This window comes from Pristiophorus japonicus, chromosome 7 (genome assembly GCF_044704955.1).
Source record: "Pristiophorus japonicus isolate sPriJap1 chromosome 7, sPriJap1.hap1, whole genome shotgun sequence".
NCBI lineage: Eukaryota > Metazoa > Chordata > Chondrichthyes > Pristiophoridae > Pristiophorus > Pristiophorus japonicus.
Window position 1 is genome coordinate 113,058,838 of NC_091983.1, and position 9,236 is coordinate 113,068,073.

Consider the following 9,236-nt stretch of genomic DNA (forward strand, 5'->3'; position numbering starts at 1 on the left):
GTGTCAGCTGTGGCTCAGTGGGTAGCACACTTGCCTCTGAATCAGAAGGTTGTGGGTTCAAATCCCACTCCAGGAACTTGAGCACATAAATCGAAGCTGGCACTCCAGTGCAGTGCTGAGGGGGAGTGACACTGTCGGAGGTGCTGTCTTTCGGATGAGACGTTAAACCGAGGCCATGTTTGCCCGCTAAGCTGGACGTAGAAGATCCCATGGCACTATTTCGAAGAAGACCAGGTGAGTTATCCCCAGCATCCGGTGGTCGTGAAAGGCACTATATAAATCCAAGTTTTCTTTTTCTCTAAAGCCGGCTGGCTACAGGCGGAAAACCAAGGCCTGACATTCAAATCAGGCCCTGCCAGTAAAATCGGCTGCTCGGGTTTCCCGCCCACCTTGGACCCCCAACCCTTCTCCCTGAACAAAATTTCAGCCATGCTATCAGAACTGAGGTAGAATGGAAGGTGTAAGTGAGGAAGCATTAGAGGTGTACAATACGTTTACATATAGTGAAAGAGCATAAATGGAAATTGAATATATTGATGGACAAGTTTGAAAAATATTTCACACCCCAGAATAATATGAAGTTGGAGGAAAAATATTCACCTGAATTATTTTGTTCCTATGGTCTTGCACCACCTGCTTGTTGATGGAAGTCGTTCCTGTTCATTTATGCCATGGGGTAGTTCAGGATCCTTGATGGCTACTGGGAAGTGTGCCAACTGACAAAAATGCTGTGTCCTTTCATGTTGTTGCCTCCTTTCCATGAGGTATTGGACAAAAATGTTGCCCCTGGCAAACAAGACTTTGTGACTCTGGATGATGCATTAATTGGCCAAAGTTTGACTAATGTGACAAGTATCATCGATTGTGCCTTGAAAGGATCTGCCATGCAAAAGTTCAATGCTATGGTGACCATCACGGTAATGATCTTGTCTGCAGGTCGGGCTCCAGTAATCACCTTTGCCTGGAGCTTTTGGCAGAAACCCTGGAGAAACTTATGTAAACAGCTGTTCATGGTGTTTTCACCGATTATCTGCTGAAGTTACAGCGGGTGATCAAGCAATTCCCCGCCCCCCCACCCCCACCTCCACCCCCACACACACCTTGGTGCAAACCCATAAATCTGTCACAACCTCCCATATGAAGTGAACACTTGGTTCCTGTGCCGGTGCCCAATGGGTGCCAGATGCCTGAGGTGCAAATGCACCTGTCTTCCTTTCCTCTGCCTGAATTCCTCTTCCTCCCCCAAATCCATTGATGGGTCCAATGAAATGCCCATCCTGCACAGTGAGCTTAATGCTCAGGTTTACAGATACTGATAGCAGAAGGACTCCTTTGTTGCAGGAATTCAGTAGCAAACAGCAGAAAAAAGTATTGCAAAAGCAGTAATGCAGAAACAGCAAGGCAACAAAATCCAACTTTCAAAAATAGTCAGTTATACATGGAGAATCGAAGGCCCCAAAGTTCCATAAATTTGATAGGAGACTGGCAGAACAGCAAGAAAATGGGGGAGACCTGATTACGTTGAGTCCCCGCAATTTGGGGAACTCAGTAGTTGCTTTGTTGGGGCCTGAAGGTCTGACTGCCCTTTACAGTATAAATGACAGGGGTGGGAGAGGGGAGGGGCCAAGGGCAGAGCCAGGAAGAAGGGATTTCCTAAACTGGAATTCCCACTCCTGAGACTTCGTGGGGAGCGTGTGTAATAGTAGCAGCTGGTATGATGAGAGAGATGAGGCATACCTGCCTTCACTAGGGCATATGTGGACCCCACCGGTGGGGTCTAGGTGGACCCCCAAAGGAAGGAAATAAAAGTGCTGCTCAATACAGAAGTAGAGGAATGCTTTCAGCCAAAAAACTCAAACAATCACTTTGCTTTAAGAGGCACTCCAAAGCAGTCCAGTGCCCATTTTATATGAGTGAGGTGCCACTGGTGGCAAAGCCTCAAACTCAGTAGTGAAATTCAGCATGGGACCTAATCTAAAGAATTAACCAATATAACCGGGGGTTGCACATGCTGGTAATGTAGTCTCACTGTTCCCCTCATCACTCTGAAACCTTGCATCACAAAATGTGGCACATAGAAGATTGGATGCCCAAGCTCACATGTCTAATTTTGTGCCTCAATGCCCACCACTGAGGCTTTGTACTGACAGTAGGCCCTTGCAAAATTAGCCACACAATATTAAAGTATTGGTTAACATAAATAAGCAGAACATCTTTTGTGATCCATTATGGGGTGTGCTCTCTATGTCTTGCACCCAGGCAATCCAAAGCAGGAAAATCTGCCCCCAAGTATCCCATAACAGCAATTGATCTTTTTCTCCACTCTAAGTTGTTCTGTGAATCCTCTCTCTACATGAGGAGCACTACAGAAATGTAGGTCGATAAGAATATTTTCCACTTCAGGACCACATGTTGGAGGGATCTGCTTCTGTTTCTTATCATGACCGTGAATGACACTGGCACACATTGCATTTAAAAAAAACTGTATTGAGCAGAACAAATAAAAAAACATTTGTGCCGAATAAAATGGTTGGCTTTTTTTAATCAGAATGGCTGATTGTACTTTCTATTGCTACATTTTTTTAAACCCATGGATTTTACTAAAGTTAAATCTCCCAAAATATTTAGCCCTGTTCTATCTATTTTCAAGAGGAATTATATCAAAGTCTGTCCTACTTCAAAAGTGGAGCTTTTGCATAAATTAGACAACATATAAGGATCTGATGAAAAAAGTCACAGTTGTCATCACTAACACTGGTTCAGCACTATGATACAGTACTGCTGCTTTCAGGACTTTCAGTTACAACGAGAACTGTAATTGTGTTTTAAAAATTCTTCAGTATTGGGCATTAATTTGTAAATATGTCTGTAATATGGATTTTATGTTGTGTAAAGTAAATAATGGGATGTTTAAGAGTAATTGATTTAATGCATTAGCCCTATGCATGATATGTGATTATATCATTACGCCTGAGAGGCATGTTTTGAAAGACCTTGATCTGGCTGCTCTGACTGACCAACTGCTACAATTCGATGGGGAACGATTAAATAATCCCCAGGTATTCAACAGATGTTTTAAACATGGCAAAACCTATGGTTCACTGAGTGATACTGTAACGTGGGGCTCAATTTTCCCCAGTGATTTGCGCCGTTTTTTTGCCGCGTGCCGCTTTTTTTGGCCTAAATTTAAATATCCAAGTTTCCCCAATCTTTGTGCGCCAGCGTAACTCAGTTAGTTCCCTTTTTTTTTTAGGATAGTGTATTTTGCATCATAGGTCTGCGCCAGTTTTTCACAATTATGCAAGTTTGGCCAATTTACATTTCTCCTAAGAGGGCGTATATGACCACTCCCAAACAACCTTCTAGGCACTTAAGGAAAATGAGCGCAAATTAAAAAATCGCCGCAGAAAGACACCATTGTTTATAGGCAAAGTTTAGGAGGGAGTCAAGAACACATAAATATGCATAATCAAGCTGAAATTTAAAACATTTAAAACCCAGGAAACGGAAGTTTAATGGAATACTTTAAGTTTTTAATTTTTTTTTAACTGATACGCCACCACCGAACGTCTCCAAACCGGGATCGAGGGTCGGAGCGTCGACCAGCAGAATCTGTCCTTCGCCCGGAGACAGGGGCTTGGAGCTCAGCTTGAAAAGAAGCCCGAGGGCTGTGGAAGGCGAACGGAAGGCATGAGAAGCCTTACGCTATGCATGAAATGAAGCCCGGTGGGGTGGGTGGTGGAGATGGGGGGGGGATGTGGGGGTGGGGGGGAGGGTGGGGATGTGGTGGGGGGGAGGGTGGGGGTGTGGTAGGGTATATGGGGGGGGTCGGGGGAGTGGTGTGGGGGTGGTGGGGAGGGGGATAGTGGGTGGTGGTGCGTGGGGGTTGGGGTTGGGGGGGATGGTGAGTGGGGGTGTGGGGGGGAGGTGGGGGGTGTTATGGGGGTGGGGGGGTGGGGTGGCAGGTGGGGTTGTGGGGGGGGTGGTGGGGTTGTGGTGGTGGGGTTGGGGTGGGTGCCATTGAGGTGGGGGGCTGGAATTGTGGTCAGGGTGGGGGGGGGGGGGGTTGTGGGGTGGGATTGTGGTGGGGGTGGGGGGATGTTGGTGGGGCGGGTTCCTAATCATAGCACCTACTCAGACCTGGGTCTGGTCCATACTGGGGGGTCGACCTTGGGGAGAGAGAACAAAGAACCTTGTCCTGCCTGCTATTTTGAGCTTCTTGTAAAAGTAGAATTTAATCATGGGGGCAATACTGACAATACCATACCTCATGCAAGCCTTCTGCATGATTGTGCTGTGGAGGAGATGATTGATTCGACGTCATCATATGAGGAACCTCAGAGCACATAGGGTGATGGGCAGGAGACCTTACCCATGTTGGGTATATTGAAACAGGTGTTCATACCTGCACCTGAGTGATGCAGACTGTGTGAGAAGGCTGCGTTTCCGCAAAGACGTTGTAATCGAGATCTGTGAGTTAGTAAAAGCAGACCTGCAACCTAAAAGCATCAGGAGGACTGCTTTGTCAGTTGAAGGAAAGGTTACTGCTGCACTTTCATTCTATGCCTCTGGATCGTTCCAGACCACAACTGGGGATGTGTGCTCCATTTCTCAACATACAACACATATCTGCATTCGGCAGGTGATTGCTGCACTATATGCCTGTAGGAATGACTACATAAAGTTCTCCATGACTGCCCAGGCAATGCGTGAAAGAACTGTGGGCTTCTCCAGGATTGCTGGCTTCCCAAAGGTACAGGGCTGCATTGATTGTACCCACATCACCTTGCGAGCACCTGTGGAGGATTCCGAGATGTACAGGAACAGAAAAGGCTTCCACACCATTAATGTACAGCTCGTGTGTGATGACATGCATTACATCATGTCAGTTGATGCAAGATACCCTGGGAGCACCCATGATGTGTTTATCCTACGTGAGAGCATTATATCTGCCATGTTTCAGCAGCAGCCAGAAGGGCAGAGCTGGCTACTGGGAGATAAAAGGTACGGCCTCGCCAGCTGGCTCATGATGTCCCTACATGTAACCCGGACAGAAGCTGACTGGGAATACAACATGTCGCACATTGTGACGCGCAACATAATAGAGAGGACCATTGGCATCTTGAAACAGCGTTTCCGATGCCTGGGCCATTTCAGAGGCTATATGCTATATGCTCCTGAGATTGTCGGTCAGTTCAATGTTGTGTGCTGCATGCTGCATAACTTAGCCATCATGAGGCAGCAGCAGCTCGTAGTGGAAGACCCACCTGAGGTGAGAGTGGCTGATGATGAGCAGGAGGAGGAGGAGGACAAGGAAGCCATGCAACTACCTGAACCCGGAACACGACGGCGGAGGAGGGCGGGCCGTCATGCCCCTTTAACGATTGCTTGAGCCTTGCATCAGCAGCTCATCCGTGAACGCTTTGCTGCCTGAAGGCTCAGCGGCAACTATTCCAAATGGACCGTGTTTACTGTTCGGACCTGTTCCATAATGTTGTGTTGTGTTAATGGAACAAATAATGGAAATGATTCTTGTTCACTTTAAAAGTTGTGTTAATAATGGAACAAATAATGTAAATGATTCAATTATAATTTAAAATATATTTGATTCAAAAGTTTAACAAACATGTGTTTGCACTTAACTTTAATAAAAATATTCTTGTGTCAAACTTTAGTTTTCAGTTAAAATCACTTACAAAACTCTAAGATCACTTCCAAACTTTTAAACTTGTAATTTACATAACTTACAAAAAACTTTTAATTTGAGAACAGTAGATACAATAATGATAATAAGAACAACAACAGCAGCAAAGAAAGGCTGCACCCATCTCTCCTCCACCTTATTCTAAGATCACCCATTGCACTTGGTCTTGATGACTCCACCCCTGCCCGCAGGCAGTGGTGCAGCGTTTCTCGGGTTGGTACCAAGCTTATTATTTCGAACATCTCGGGTAATGCGCATGTGATGGGGGTGGGTGATAGGTGGTAATGTAGAGGGCTCAGCTTGGGCCTCTTCAGAGGTTGGTCTGGGAATTTAATTGGGAGTGGCAGTTGATTCCGTCAATGGTCGAGGGGTCTGGATGTGTTCCCTTATTGCAGCAGCTACCTACGACATTCCCTCCCTCGTGCACTGACATTGTTTCCGCTAACTGAGACATTCTCTCCCTCATGTTCCCCAACAGTGAGTGTTCCTATTTCTTGTGAGAGTGTTGTTACTTCTCCCGACCATCCTGATACTTCATCACCCACCCCACTGATGGTGTCCAAGAGTTATTGGGTAAGGTCAATGCCCTCTGCACTCATTGCCATCATCTGAACCACATCTGTTAGATCCTGCACCTCAGGTGTCATGTATTCAACCAACATTGTAACCCATGTATAAACTGACCGAAGTTGTACACCGTGAGAACACTGACCACTAGGTGGGAGACACTCCTAACCTGGACCTTCAGGTATAAAAGGGGAAGCTCCACCCACCTTCATCACTTGAGTGCTAAGGAATAAAGGACAGGTCACAGACTGACCTTCTCTCAAGCATGGGCCTCGTGTGCATTTATACTGTGTAGTAAGGACGTATCAATGGCGACAAGAAACTGGGATTTAAACCACGCGAGCATGGCCACTAGCAGAACAGACGAGAGGTACTGTGTTAAGGAATGGTTGGGACAGAGATTCAACATTGTTAAAGCAGCACACAGTTCTCCAGGCAGACAAGGGCAGTCAGGCATGCCCCAACATGTAGTCGAACCCAGAGGGGGAGTTCGACAGAGACAATGGCAAGCTGAACAGCAATTCACGCCATTGCAAGGGACAATGCGGCCAGTAATGGGGCCATCAACACCTGTTAATGGTGCACTCAAGGACAATAACAGGGGCAGTCAGGGACGATTGACTGGCAAGGGACCTTTTGTTTCAAACCGCAACTCATGCTGGAGGTGTGGAGGCATACATTCAGCCGGAGTTTGCAGAGATGAGCAAAATACCTGCAGAAATTGAAGAAATGGACACTGGGGGAAATCGCTGGAAGCTGAAGTTCAGCGAGTTCATGTGGAGCACATATACAGTTCATATACCAGGACACCACCGATAATGATGAAAGTGCTCCTCAATGGCATCCCAGTATCAATGGAGTTAGACACGGGTGCCAGCCAGTCCCTGATGGGTATCAAACAGTTCAAAAAGTTGTGGGCATCCAAGGCCAGGAGGCCAAAATTATCGCCGATTGACGCACAGCTACGGACTTACATAAAGCAGATCATTCCGGTGCTAGGCAGCACCACGGTAGTCGTGACCCACAAAGATTCGGAGAACAGGTTGCCACTCTGGATTGTCCCAGGGGACGGTCCCGCACTACTGGGGAGGAGTTGGCTTGCTGTCATGAACTGGAAATGGGGCGATGTCAATGCAATTTCCTCTGTGGAGCGAGTATCATGCTCACAGGTCCTGGACAAATTTGACTCATTATTTCAACCCGGCATTGGTACTTTCATGGGGGCCAAGGTAGTGATTCACATAAACCCGGACGCTAGACCAGTACACCACAAGGCCAGAGCGGTGCCGTACGTGATGCAGGAAAAGATAGAAGGCGAATTGGACCGCCTGTTGAGGGAAGGCATCATCTCTTCAGTTGAATTCAGTGACTGGGCGAGCCCGATTGTGCGGGTGCTCAAGGTGGATGGGTCGGTCAGGATACGTGGCGATTACAAGGCCACCATCAATCGGGTGTCACTCCAAGACCAGTACACGCTACCGAGAGCGGAGGACCTCTTTGCGATGCTATCCGGTGGCAAACTTTTTTCAAAATTGGACCTGACCTCAGCTTACACGACCCAGGAGCTGGCGAGTGAGTCGAAGAAGCTGACCACCATCACGACACACAAGTGGTTGTTTGAGTACAACAGATGTCCGTTCAGGATTCACTCTGCCGCCGCGATCTTCCAACGAAATATGGAAAGCCTCCTCAAGTCGATTCCAGGGACGGTGGTTTTTGAGGACGACATCCTCATTACGGGTTACGATACTGAAGAACACCTCCACAGCCTGGAGGAGGTGCTACACAGAGTGGACCGGGTAGGTCTGCGACTGAAAAAGGCGAAGTGCGTCTTCCTAGCTCCAGAGGTAGAATTCCTGGGGATGAGATATCAGCAGACGAGATCAGCCCTACTGCATCCAAGACGGAAGCGATCCAGAGAGCACCCAGACCCCGTAACACGATGGAGCTGCGTTCGTTCCTGGGGCTCCTGAACTATTTTGGTAACTTTCTTCCCAAATTGAGCACGCTGCTAGAGCCGCTACACGTGCTCCTGCGCAAAGGTCGCGAATGGGTCTGGGGGACAGCCAGGAAAGGGCTTTTAATAGAGCACGCAATTTGTTATGTTCCAACAATCTGTTAACGCTATATGACCCATGTAAGAAACTTGTGTTAACGTGCGATGTGTCATCCTATGGTGTCGGGTGTGTGTTGCAGCATGTCAATGCCAAGGGTCAGTTACAGCCGGTAGCTTATGCCTCCAGGAGTCTGTCCCAAGCAGAAAGGGGCTACGGGATGGTAGAAAAGGAGGCGCTTGCATGTGTATATGCGATAAAGAAAATGCACCAGTACCTGTTTGGCAGGAAATTTGAGCTGGATACAGATCACAAACCCCTAACGTCCCTTTTGGCCGACAACAAGGCCATAAATGCAAACGCATACAGAGGTGGGCACTCACGTTAGCTGCCTATGACTACACAATTCGGCACAGACCGGGCACCGAAAACTGCGCCGATGCACTCAGCAGGCTCCCACTAGCCACCACTGAGGGGGCTACCGAGCATGGTGCTGAGATGGTCATGGCTGTTGAAGCTTTCGGAAGCGAAGGCTCACCCGTGACAACCCGTCAGATTAAAGTCTGGACAAATAGAGACCCGCTATTGCCTCTAGTCAAGAAATGTGTCATGAATGGGGACTGGGCAGCCACGTACAGGGCATGCCCTGAGAAATTTAAACCATTTCACAGGCGCAAGGATGAACTCTCGATTCAGGCCGATTGCCTACTGTGGGGAAACCGCGTAGTCATGCCCCAGATGGGCAGAGAGGTGTTCATCAGAGAACTCCACAATGGGCACCCGGGCATTGTCACGATGAAGGCAATTGCCAGGTCACACGTTTGGTGGCCAGGGATAGACGCAGATCTGGAACTTTGTGTTCGCAGGTGCAACACGTGTGCCCAGCTGGGCCATGCGTCCAGGGAAGCCCC